The sequence below is a fragment of the Tauraco erythrolophus genome, chromosome 1 (genome assembly GCF_009769465.1).
Source record: "Tauraco erythrolophus isolate bTauEry1 chromosome 1, bTauEry1.pri, whole genome shotgun sequence".
Taxonomy (NCBI): Eukaryota; Metazoa; Chordata; class Aves; order Musophagiformes; family Musophagidae; genus Tauraco; species Tauraco erythrolophus.
In genome coordinates, this window is record NC_141465.1 from 112291392 (window position 1) to 112304557 (window position 13166).

The 13166-nt window shown below is 46.5% G+C and overlaps 2 non-coding genes across 2 annotated transcripts; both read left to right on the forward strand.

Annotated features, from left to right (window-relative positions):
* Positions 1-4301: 4301 nt before the first annotated feature.
* On the forward strand, positions 4302-4375 carry TRNAN-GUU (transfer RNA asparagine (anticodon GUU)). The gene has a single exon. It is a non-coding gene; the product is annotated as a tRNA-Asn (tRNA).
* Positions 4376-4632: 257 nt separating this feature from the next.
* On the forward strand, positions 4633-4705 carry TRNAV-AAC (transfer RNA valine (anticodon AAC)). Its single transcript has one exon. It is a non-coding gene; the product is annotated as a tRNA-Val (tRNA).
* The last annotated feature ends 8461 nt before the right edge of the window (positions 4706-13166 follow it).

A 13166-nucleotide genomic window follows, 5' to 3' on the forward strand; every position in this document is an offset into this window, starting at 1 on the left:
CTTCCAGTCCCTAAAGGGGGCCTACAGAAAAGCTGAAGAGGGACTTTTGACAAAGGCATGTAGTGATAAAACAAGGAGCAATGGCTTTAAACTGAAAAAGAGATTTAGATCTAGTAGTAGATTTAGATTAGATCTAAGGAAGAAATTTTTCACTCTGAGGGTGGTGAAACACGGGTTGCCCAGAGGAGTTGTGGCTGCCCCATCCCTGGAAGCGTTCAAGGCCAGGTTGTATGAGCCTTTGAGCTACCTGGTGTAGTGGAAGGTGTCCCTGACTGTGGCAGGGGAGTTGGAACTAGATGATCTTTAAGGTCCCTTCCAACCCAAACCATTCTATGATTCTATGATTCTATGACCCAAGCTCCCAGCCCGTGGCCTATGTGCTGGTCAGGTTTCAAGGGCTGGGCTGCCCATGCCTTTGCTTTCTCCTCGTCTCACTGTTTGTGTTCCACCCCTTTGCTTTCCTGCCACTCAGCACCTCTCGCCACATCCTTATCCACCCTTTGCTCTCTGCTCTGCCCCTTCCAATTCCTGTCCATCCCCTGGCACCACTCGGCACTGCAGGACCCGACGGCGGCACTGGCACTCCGCTGGACTCACTCCGAAGCCATCCCTCATGTATGTGTGGAGGAAAACAAGGCTCCACCCTCCTTCCTGCAAAAAAAACCAACCTCACGTCACTTGTAAAGCTGATTTCTGGGTGTGAAGGGGAAAAAAAAGCTTTGCCAGCAAGAATCTGGTGGGTGTGGCTGCCTTAAAACAAGAACCACAGGTTTTGTTTTGTTTTGTTTTTTAATTGTGACATCACTCTGAGGGCTCTGCTTAATGAAAAGCAGAGGAAACCAAGATATTATGAGAGACGCTGCAGAACAAGACCCATTCCTTTAATGCAGCAGAGCAACACTGTTGTAAATATGGTCAGACAGAGCAGAAACCCCTTAGGGAGGGAATATTACCTTTTCACACCCCTTGGCACTAGAATAGCTGCAGGATGGAAGGAGGTTCTGGCATTATTTTTCAATTTGGGGAATGGCCTTGGCAAGGGAGGGCTAAGGTGGAGCCAAAGTGACTCTGCAAATAGTTTCTGCCATACCTACTGTCCTGGTTTCAACTGGAACAGAGTTAGTTTTTCTTTTTAGCAGCTAGAAGATCTCTGTGTTTTGGATTTAGTCTGGGACTGGTTAGGAGAAGAACACTGTATCGCACTGGTGTTTGTAGTCGGTACTGAGACATCAAGGACCTTTCAGCTTCCCATGTTTTGCCAGTGTGCAGGAGCACAACAGGCTAGGGGGGAACATTAAATTGTTCCCTCTCCCTGAGACCTAAATATCTGGGCAGCTCTTGCCTCCCTTTTTGTGGGATACACACAGGATCACTGTCATAATCAGGAAAAGTTGGCACCACCAGAAAACCCTGTTCACCTGAGAGAAAGATGGATGCAAGACAGCTGCATCATATTGCACTTGGCCATTCAAAATAGGGGATTTTCTCAAGTAGGGCAAAGCAAAAAAAGAGGGGTGGCGGGTGGACACCTTGGAGAACAGTGTCTGCATCCGCTGTACCCCCAAGTTGCGGTCGGTGCTCTCCAGGCAGAGGCAATTCTGCGCTTCAGCAGCTGCTGTCAGACCCCAGCCCTCCCGCTTGCTGCATTGCTATTCGACGTCCACACCTTCCTGTCTGAGGAAGATGACCTTGACACGGTGAGCCATGAAGCTCATGAAAATGTGCAAAGCCAGCAAGCTTTTCCAATTGCGCTGCGAGGCTTCCCGCACATTAATCTCGTCCTCTGGAAATCTTGAACAGCCAGTCAAAATAATCCTTTCGTGGAATTGCTTTCATACTGAAGAGGAAAGGACTGGGAACACGGATCTATAAATATTTTCTGGGGTGTTCATCTCTCCTCTCCTCTCCTCTCACGCACTCTGCTTGGCTACAAGGACTCCAGTGAAAGTGTGTCTCCTAATAAAATGAAAGCTGCTTCTGTGACGTTGCTACATATAAACGTCAGGTGACACACAGCCATCACGCTTTACCATAAATGCAATGGGACACAAGCCCCTTGGACTGGCTGCTTAATACTAGCATGGTGCTTCACAAACGTCCAGCGCCACAGAACCACCAAATATGTCGTACATATACACACGCATGTGTGACTACCTGCTGGCGTGTCAGTCTGCTTCAGCGTCGCGTCCGTTCCAAAGCCTGACAAAACCACAAGGAGAGTGTGAACAGAGCTGGAAACGCGAAGCGTAACACGGAGAAAAGGGCAAGGCTGCAGTTTTTTAAACGCTATCTTCATTTTGCATGGCCAAGAGAATGACACTGTGGGAGCAATCAGAGCTCTGCCTCGAAAACACCTCCTTCTCCACATTTCCCAGACTTCTTCCTTTTCATTACCGTCTCCACACTTCATTTGTACAATCCAGCTCAAAACATAGCACTTAAAGACAGAGCCCGTAGTCCCTTCGGGGCCCCCGGCGCAACCTCCTCCTCCTCACCCTCCGTGTCTCGCCCACTGCTCCCCCGAGTATCATCCATCTTTTCATACGAGTGCCGCCCCGCTCACATCCCTGTGGCCGCGCTTCACCCCCGGCTCTGTTTCTGCAGCATCCTGCCTCACCGGTGAGCCCCGTGTAATGGAGTTCGTGCCAGGGCTCGCCTTTCCCGGAGCGGCTTTTTGGGTTTATCTTTATTAAAATTCAGCAGGTTGAGCCTGGAGCATTGCTGCAGTGTAGCAAGACTAGTTTGAACACGATCCTCTCCACTGGGATGCTGGAAAACTACCTCGGCACATCTGAGGGTTTGGTACTTTCTCTGCCATCAGGAGATGGGAGAGTTGAGCAGGGCCCAGGACAGCCCCTTCCGAGGCCTTTTTGGCAAAGCCTCCCCATTTCCCAGAAGGCTATTGATTAGTAGGGTTTGAGTGGTGCCCAGTGAGTGGCACTGCCACCTCGTGGGGATTTCCTCTCTGTTGTCTTTCCCTCCCTTGCTCCCAAGAAGTAGCTTCTCAGCAGCCATTGTGATACCACGTGGTGTCACTGTGGTGGCCCTCAGACAGCTCCAGCAACCAGCCACCCTGTCAGAGGAGGAAATTCACAGAATCACAGAACGGTTTGGGTTGGAAGGGACCTCTGGTGATTATCTGCTCCACCCCCTCTGCTCAAGGAGAGCCATCTAGAGCAAGCTGCCCAGGACCATATCCAGTGAGCTTTTGAACATCTCCAAGGAGGGAGACTCCACAATCTTGCTGAGCAAACTGTGCATATGCTCAGTCATGCTCACAGTGAAAACTTGTTTCCCAATGTTCAGAGGGAACCTCCTGTGTCTCACTTTGTGCCCATTGCCTCTGGTACTGTCACTAGGCGCCACTGGGCTCTGTCATCTTTGCCCCCTCCCTTCAAGTACCTATATACATTGATGAGATCCCCCTGAGCCTTCTCTTCTCCAGGCTGAACTGTCCCAACTCTCTCAGCTTTTCCTCATAGAAGAGATGCTCCAGTCCCTTCATCACCTTCATGACCCTTCACTGGACTGTTCCCAGTATGTCTGTGTCTCTCTTGTCCTGGGGAGCCCAGCACTGGACACAGCACTCCAGGTATGGCCTCCTCCAGTGCTGAGGAGATGAGAAGGATCATCTCCCTCAACCTGCTGGCAATCATAGAATCATAGAATGGTTAGGGCTGGAAGGGACCTCAAAGATCATCTAGTTCCAACCCCCCTGCCATGGGCAGGGAAACCCTCCACTACACCAGGTTGCCCAAAGCCTCATCCAACCTGGCCTTGAACGCTTCCAGGGATGGGGCAGCCACAACTTATCTGGGCAACCTGTTCCAGTGCCTCACCACCCTCAGAGTGAAAAATTTCTTCCTTATATCTAACGACAGACAGAACTTTAAACCCCATTTTTCTCCCACTTGTCTACTGTTTCCCTCTCCCTTCCTCCTATGGAAAAGGCCACAGAAACAACACGGAAAAAAAAAGGGATATTCTTCAGGTTACGAAAATGAACAGACATCAGAGCTGGTAATGAAAAACCCACCCCACCGTCACCAGCCCAAAGCGCTGCCGGAGAAGCGGCAGGAATTCAAAGCGAAACTGTCCCGGGGAACCCTCCCAGCGCGGGTCCGTGTCGCAGCGCGGGTGACACGGGGACGTCCGGGCGTGCGTGGGCAGAGCCCGCCGCTTCCCGCGGGGACGCGCGGTCCCGCCAACCCCCCGCCCCCTTCATCCCCATCCCCCTTCCATCCCCCTCCCCCGGCCTCAGCGGGCGTCAGGGGCACCTCGGCGGCCAACTACAACAGCGCGTCTCTGTGGCGCAATCGGTTAGCGCGTTCGGCTGTTAACCGAAAGGTTGGTGGTTCGAGCCCACCCAGGGACGGAGCGCAGCGTATTTTGGTGCAGGTGTTTTCGTTTTTCTCCGCTGCGGGGCCGGTTTCGCGGCGGCTGGATCCGGCCTGCGCCGCCTTTATGCTACCGGGAGCCGTCCGAGACCCGCTCTCAGCCCCAAGGCCGGGTCTTCCGCTGAGAGGAGCGTTCTCCGTGGCTGCTACGGGTCGTCGGACCGTGCAGCTACGCGCCGCTGCTCCCCGTGTGCTTGGCCAAGAGGGGCTGTAGAAACCAAGCTTTCCAAGAGGCGTTTCCGTAGTGTAGTGGTTATCACGTTCGCCTAACACGCGAAAGGTCCCCGGTTCGAAACCGGGCGGAAACACCAAGTTTTGCCTTCTGTGTGGTGTTGTGTTTTTTTTTTTCCTTTCTGGACATCAAGTTTTTCCGATTCCTCCCCTACAAGCCGCCCACTCCCGGCGTGCGGGACATCCCTCACCGCGAGGCACACCTGCTTCCTCACCCGGGGGTGGGAAAACACATCTGCCGCCCTGATAGGCCTCTGTGTTGCACTGCAGCGAGGCCGGGAGTGGAAGCATGAGGGCAGGGCTGCCTGGTTTTGCTTTGAAAATTTGGTTCATTCTCCCGTGCGAGCTTCCCCTTTGCAAATAGACTTCCCCTCATCTGCTTGAAAGGATGACCTAAAGGAGGAGAAATAAGTCTCAGCTGAAAGGGCTTGAACATCATTAGAAAATTTGGGACAAAAACTTCAAAAATAGAATAATTCCACCACCAAAATGATAGCGTTTTCACTGGTTGCCCCTGGATGGCTGTAGTCATAGAAGATGTTTGGTTAGTTAGCCCAAGAACTGCTAAAATTTTGGCTGGTGATAATCCTAGTTAACTGTAACGTGTATGGTGCTGTGGCACAAAGCATCTAAAAATCTCATCTTGCCGTGGCAAAGCAAGGCTTGAAAGCAGGGGGAAGGAAGAAGGGAGATGGATAGTCACTGAAATAGTTTAAAATGCTACCTTAGAAAATTCAAATGCACTACTTCTTTCTCACCTCTTTCCCCATTACTTAAATCTTTTGCTGTGCAATAGAAAGAGTGAGACAGTGAAAATACGGATACAGAAAAATAAAACAACCTACATAAAATGTAGAGCTACAGTATGGAAAAACTGTAGAACACTGCCCAAAGGCTCAAATATGTATTTCATACCCAAAAAATTCAGGCCACCCTCTCTCTAAGCCAAAGAGGTCGAACACACAGTCCACTAAGAGAGGGATGTAACATAATTTGAGGCTCTCCTACTCTTCAGCTCTCCACCTCTGGCACTTACGTTGAAAGATTCTGCAACAGGACCAGTCACCAGGACCAAAGTCCATTTTTCTAAAGAGGAAAGGGGAGATGCTTCCTCACCAGGTACTTCTGTGGCAGGTGTTCCAGAGTACTGCCAACCTTTATAGCTCATGGGTTATTTTAACACGTTGCCTACTGGCCTTATATCTAAACTGGACAGGATTGCAGCTAGGACTGCAATCCCTGTTTTAAGCATTATAGAAGCCCATTTAGATAGTAATTTACATACAAAAGCAATATAAACCCATGTCCGGGAAGAAACTTCTCCTGAGGGTTTCTTCAGCCTCTCTCCAGGAAACATAAGCTGGAGGCACCCAACCCTCAACAGGTAATTATTCCAGGCCCTACATTACAAAAGGCCAGGCCTACTTCTTTACACTCCTTTCTCACCGTTCGCTCTCCTTTGTGAGCCCCATGGCTCCACCATGTTCTCCCGCGTTGTGCAGCCTCAGCATTTGTCTCATAAACCACTAGACTGTGTTTGTGCGTAGTGATGTAAAACTAAGCGTGCTGCAAACATTATCAGCCTTCTAATCCTGTTAACCTTATTCCCTCTCTTGCTCCGTCTGCATGCTGTCTTAGATCTATACTTAGACTGTAAGCTCTTCCACTCCAAGACTGAATCCTGGTGGACTTTAAAGCACAGTACATGCTTAGAGCCGCATAATCTGCTCAGAAGGTAACGTGCTTTGCTCTGAGCACGAAGAACAGCAGCTGTTTAGCTTTGCGAAAGGAACACAGACAAGACACAATCGCTCTCATTGATACGTTGTCAGGAAGGCAATTGTTTAAAGCAAAAACCAGTGTTGGAAAAAGAATAAATGGCACTAGCCAGCTGTGAAAAACATCAAGATCAAAATTAGATTTGTAATCAGCACCACAATGAACTTCTAGAACAGTACTCTAGCAGGTAAACAGCTGAAAATCCATCCAGGCAGCTCCTTTGCAGATGTGCTGGTTTACTGCAGGCAGGATGAGAGAAGCCACCTGCTTCTTTTTAATAAAAAATGTTTGAATACATCATGAAGTGTTGCAGTGCCCTACTGTGGACGGCCCAGAGTCATGAACATACACCAATATGGTTAAAAGATCATGCTCCGTTTATTACAAACAACACACAGGTTATATAGCGGAATGTGGCGTGACACGACTACATACTACAATTGGCTTGCTTAGCATAAACACACTCTCGTGGGCTATAGTGATAGGGCAGCGCTAGCAGAACACAGGTAACAAGCTCATCCCTTCAGTCTCCTCATTGCGGTCATCGGAGAGGCATCCAGGAGGCGTGCATCTTGGCAGGCTATCAGTCTACATTTCCTTTTAAGGCCATTGAGATAACTTGAAGGACAAAAGTAATCTAGCTGGTAACCTTGTGCTCTGGGGCCCAAACAGGGATTGTCCATACCCGAGAGAATATTATGGCCAGTCTCGGAAAGGAATTCCTCCACACTTCCCCCTTTCTGTTTTTGGACAATCCATAGTCCTGGCATTGCTTTAAGGAGGACCCGAGAGGCGCACTTCAGGACACACCGTGCTAAGAGAATCATAAACAGCAATGCAACTAATATCGTTATGCCTTGTATGATTAATCCTTTTATCCAACCTGGTACGTTCCAACTACCAAACCAGTTTGAGAACCGGTCATCTCGTGTCGTGATATGATGCATGTTACTTTGAAGGTTTGCAAGTTGCTTATGAATGCTTTGAGAGTGGTCAGGTAGGTCCATACAGCACATGCCTTCAAAGTCAGTACAACCATGGCCTTGAGCTAACAATAAAAAATCAATAGCAGTGCAATTTTGCAATACAGCATGCTGGATATCATCTACATCAAACAATAGAGAGGTGAGAATATCAGAGGTAAGATTAAATTGTTTCAATGCCCAACAAGCAAGCTTAGCCAACTGACTATTAGCATTGCCGTCAGAGGCTCCTAGAAGGAAGACAGATAGTGCTGCTATTTCAGCTGGATTCAGCAGCTGCACGTTGTCATTACAAGTACTGTCAAACTCTTTCATGCTCCTCTTACCTCGGCTTGTTCGGGTTGTTCGTTCAGCTTGAAAATCATGAATGCTAGGGGCAAAGAGAGTTAGGCAACCCAAATAGCCAGGACCACCGATAGGTCCTTGTGGAATTCCAGGCCAGGCACGATCTTCACAGATCAGAAAAATTCCGGGGGGCAGGAGCGTATCATGTGTAAATACTTTCCCAATGAGCGCTCCAGTTTTTACATTTCCCCACATTGATGTGCCGGACACATTGAAACGCGGTTTATCTTGGAAGAAGAAACTGCGTCCTAATTTAGTCTAATAGGCTTGCTTCAGCGTTTGGAACCAAACCACTCCAGAGCCAGTTACAAGTTGCATAGGAGGGCGAATGATTTTACATATCGCGTCGTGGCTCATCGACTGGTTCCATAAGCCAGAAACATTTTTCCATGTCCCTGGTAACAAGCTACCTAGAAGATCAAGTTCTTGCAGTCCTGCGGGGATGGTCACATTGAGTGATCTAATCAAGGCGGCTTGGACTTCCGATCCCACATCGAAAGGCCAATCCCACCCACTGCAGATCCGTCTCATGCCACTGGGTTGTTGGTATGAGAGGGCAGAGGCATTGACGAATCTTTGAAACTCTGTAATGTTAGTGCTATTATTTGGCCAAAAGTATTGGCACACCAATAAGGCACGTGCGAAATGGGTCAGAGGCACTTTGCATAGATAAACAGAATTGCGAGACGTTGGTTTTGTTAGCCCAAGTGACCCAACTTATTCAGTGTAGTTAACGTCTGTGCCACTTCAACTCCTGGTGCAAATATTGAAGCTGCAATGATTTTAGCTGGTTTCCCAAATTCTGCTATGGAATTGCACTAGCTATCATAAGCGTGCGTGCTTTGCCTATTCCAGGTGTGTCTATGACTTAGGATCATGGTGGTATGAGGTAAATACATTCCTAAAGTTCCTATAGTACATAGATCTCCCCTTATATGCGAAGGAATACCCTAAGCTCTACTATAGCCCTACAGAAGCAGTTACTAGCGTTTTGTTTTGGTACAGCCTTGCAGAAGCAGTTACTAGCATATTGTTTCCCTTTCTGGGAGTCTTACCATCTCGACTATGCCCAAGATTCTGCTGAGCAGGAGGGTGTTAGTCAACAGGGTCATCATGGAGAAGGGAGGCAGGCACGGCACCTTCAGGGCGTCCCCTGTTTATCCACACAGTGTGCTCTGCAGCCTCCCTCAGCTCCGCTCTGAGCCATCTCTTTTCACCCTCAGCAGAGTCTATGACAAAGGTACTGACACGGCGTTGCCGCACGCGTGGCCAGTGCGCGCAACAAGGCTGCCCAGTATGTGCTCTGCCGGCTAACAGCGGTTTTTGCGAATCGCAACATGTTGTTCAATAACAATCCTCCTAGCTTCTCTTTTCAAAGTTGCGTGCTCACAATTAGGTCCAGTCAGTAATTCTTTGTCATTAATTTGGTACCAGTTAATTCTTTTCCTTCCAGTAGCTACGGGTGGAATCCATACACCTTCCGATCGGAGAAAACACACAAAGCATATATACAAGCAACTTTCACACACATACTATACCTAACAATGAGAAACATAAGAACAGTTGATATATTAACATGAAATCTTCTATTACGAGTCTGTCCATTTGAACCATTCTCCTCATTCGGTGTTTCTGTGATTTCTGCTTGCTCTGCTAATTCTTGGATCTTCCTTTCTCTATTTGTAGTTTCAAAAGTCCTGGCTGGCTTTACGTTTCTTGCTGGCAACCAGTACGGACCTGTGGGAAAGAGAACACGAGCATACCCTCTTCCCCAAGTAAGCAGAGGCGCAGGGCCATCCCATGAGTTGAGCCCAGTTTCTTATAACATGCTGTTGATTTTTCTGCAAAAATGGCACTGGGTTTAAAATTGTGATCCACAGCCGTAGTATGTTGCCTAGAAGCAGACAAATTAAGAAAATTTAAAACATATGTGGCTTTGTCCAAGGATTCTTGCTGGGAAATATACGGAAGACTGCCCCCTTTTTTTTTTTTATCAAGCATTTGTTTTAACGTTAAATGAGTTTGTTCAATAACAGCTTGTCCCATAGATGAATGAGGGATACTGGTAGTGTGAGTCACTCCCTGATCCTGTAAAAAGGCACCATACTGGATCACTGTCTGTCCCAATTTTCTTTGGTACTCCCATGGTTTTCTCCAGTGTGAGCAGTAGCAACAACAAAGGCAGAAAATATATCAACAGGTATATGTACATATTTAGATCGAAGAAACGATTGAATATAAGTAATATCAGTTTGCCATAATTCATTGACACATAAACCTTTTGGATTTACTCCTGCTGGATTATTTGAAGGCACAATACGCTGACGGTCAGGGCAGGCGTGTACAATCTGCTGAGCTTGATCTACTGTCTGACCTGATGGGAAGTATCATCAACCAGCAATTGACAAACTGTAGGACTAATCATCATTCCTTGAGGCAGTACAATCCAATGATATTGTTGCGTGGGTTGTTCATCGTTAAGTACTGGAACTGAAAAGGCAAATCTAGGACAATCGTTAGGGTGTAAATAAACAAAAGAGTAAAAAGGTAGAAAAACCCAGTCTTTTAAATCAATCACCATCAAATGCTAACATTCTGGAATCATAGTAGGGTTTGATACACCCGGTTGTAATGCACCCATTGGTGAAATGATTGCATTAATAACTCTTAAAACTTTTAACGTAAATCTCCATTTTCCTGATTTCTTTGGGTTAGCAAATATTGGAGTAATCCATAGGGTAGTGGAGGGAATTATATGTCCTAATTTGAGCTGTTCATCGCCTAATTTTTGAGCCCACATTCTGACACCCTTTATTAAATCTGTAATTGTTTTTGCCCGATTTCTGATAGGATCAGGAGCTTGCCTGTGCAAAAAGTATTAATTTGATTCATGTCAATATGGGACAATGTATGTGCAAATAGATTGCGAGGAGTAGGGTGTGCTATTCAAGATAAGTGATTGTCTTAGTTTGAGATCTCTGTGAAATGCAAAAACGTAAACCTGCGAAATGCCTCATGATGCTGCTAACCACCAGTGATACACAGAATGCTCTGTCACTACAGAGCAGAGAACTCTGGTGACAGTTCATCATGATGCAAAACGAAATAAAACGAAATTGTAAAAAGGTAGAAAAGGATGGAGAGCATAGATGCTGGAAAGCACTCTTTAGATGGTCACCTTCCGCTTCAGGATTTTTCAGCCATTTAAAACATCCTGTTATAACACTGCCAATAGCTACAGCTGCCCCAATATTGTCACCAACACTGCTGTATACATGGGCTTGGCACGTGCTTAAGAGGATATCTTCAATTACTAACTGGAATAGCAAGACATCTGCAGCAGCTGGATTTTCTGTTTGTCTCTGAACTGCTGCTTGCAGCCGATCAAGGAAATGTTCATAAGGTTCCTGTGCTCCCTGCCGAATGGAAGCAAAGGAAGCCTCCCCTGTCCCAAAAAATCAGGGACACGTCTTAATGCTCTCATAGCCAATTCAGTCAGTTGTTGGAAAGCCACTTGCTGTAACCCTGCCTGTGCCTGATTTTGACATGTGTGACATTTTATTCATCCCAAAATGTTTAGCTCTCGATTTAAGAAATTTAACAGCTATAACACTTTAGCTATTGTTTCATTGGGAGATTTCCCTGTCATTGAAGTAGTAAGACCTGAATCAGAGTGCTACTTCCACCACAGAGCTGATTCTGAACTCCAAGGCTGTGTATCTGTAAGTAAGTGCTACAATTGTGCCTTTCCCAAATCAGAAGACACAGACCGACAAGATTATGTGATGCAAGACGTGAAGAAACATGTGAAAAATAATCCAAGTGCTCAAAGCTATTAGACTTTTGGAAATTTATCCTATAACGTTGACAAACCTGCAAAATACACTGGCTAACTTTTGCTCACTAGTTGTATTGGCCCACTTAGTGCATTTCTAATTTACAGAAAACTAATATTTGGTATTCTCTTTATGGCAAATAAAAAGCTGCATTTTAAAACTACTCTCAAAACAAGAAGTCCAGTAATCCCCAAATTTCAAATCGTTTCTTTAGTCATGGGGTTTTCATTCAGTCTCGGCTGAATTCTCACTTGCACAGGATCAGAGGCTGTAAACATTTATGGAAACAGACAAATTTGCACAGTGTCATCTTCAGTTAACCACTTCAGAAAAAAGGCAGCAAAGACCTTGCAGCACTAACAGATTTAGTTTCATACTGACTTTAATCTCGTGCGCTATTTATTTGCTCTTGGAACGCAGCCGCAGACGAGGACTCCCAACATCGGCTTGTGGAGGTGCTGCCAGTGGCAGCCAGAGATTCTTGCTTCTGCCTAGGCATGCACGCACAGCAGATGTGTCCCAAACCCTTCTCTGCTATTAACCTCATTATAACCCTCACCACCAGGACTTTCTCGCCTTCTAGCAGGGTCTCTTCCTTGTGTTGCCCTATGTGTTCTGCATCACGCCAACCCCAGGCTCGCTGCTTCGCTCACCCCAGGGTCTGTGCCACGTCCCGAGCCAGTGGTGAAGGAGTTCCCACTGCACAGCTGCAGGTAGCTGCAATCCAGCAGGTCACAGGTGGTACCTACACTTGCAGGCAGCTCCCTGCTGCTTGGGGAAACTTCTGCAAAAAGCAATTGGGGGTAGCGAGATATAAACCACTAAAAAACAGTGTATCTATAGAAACCGCTGGTTGGAAAAAACGCCACAGGAAAATCCTGTCAACCCCCTCAAGTCTTGCTGAGGCACTTAATTTATTCACTGATAAATAAAACTCTAATTTTGGTCAGCATTTTTTTTTTTTTAATAAGGGAACTCACAAACAGGCAAACATTTCACCAGCAGTACACTGGCACTTTACATTCAGAATCCATTGATTTGTTTTCTATTGTAACGTTACCAATTACAGCATTTAAAACAAAGAAGGAGCTCAAGTTCTTTACAAAGACTCGTGTTTCAAGAATGAAGCCATTCATCATCTGAAGTGCCAGTTTGATAAACACATACATAATTGCAACAGGAATAGCTTGGCAAGGAGAGTTCAGTGGCACTGACAGTTTTCCAAACACTTTTTGAACCTGGTTCAAGCAATCCAAGACCATTTAAATCTGTAGCCATGCCTCGTAATAACAATTATGTTCAACTGCACCTATTGGAAGAGTAAGACTGAGGACTTAATGTTTTGAACTTGGGATTTAAAACAATGAAAAAACGCTGAATACCTCTAAAATTGGCCGAAACAAAGACTTGCTGATAAAATCCTTCTTATTTCCGAGTAAAGAAAAACGTACAGCTAATTAGCATCTGCTACCCTCAGCTCTGTGACTATGAATTTAAAAGAGACTCCCATCTAGCAAAACGAAAGCTATACAAATCCAGAAACACCAAGATATGAATCCCTCTGCTTACTCACTGCTGTCTTGCTACCTTTTCCA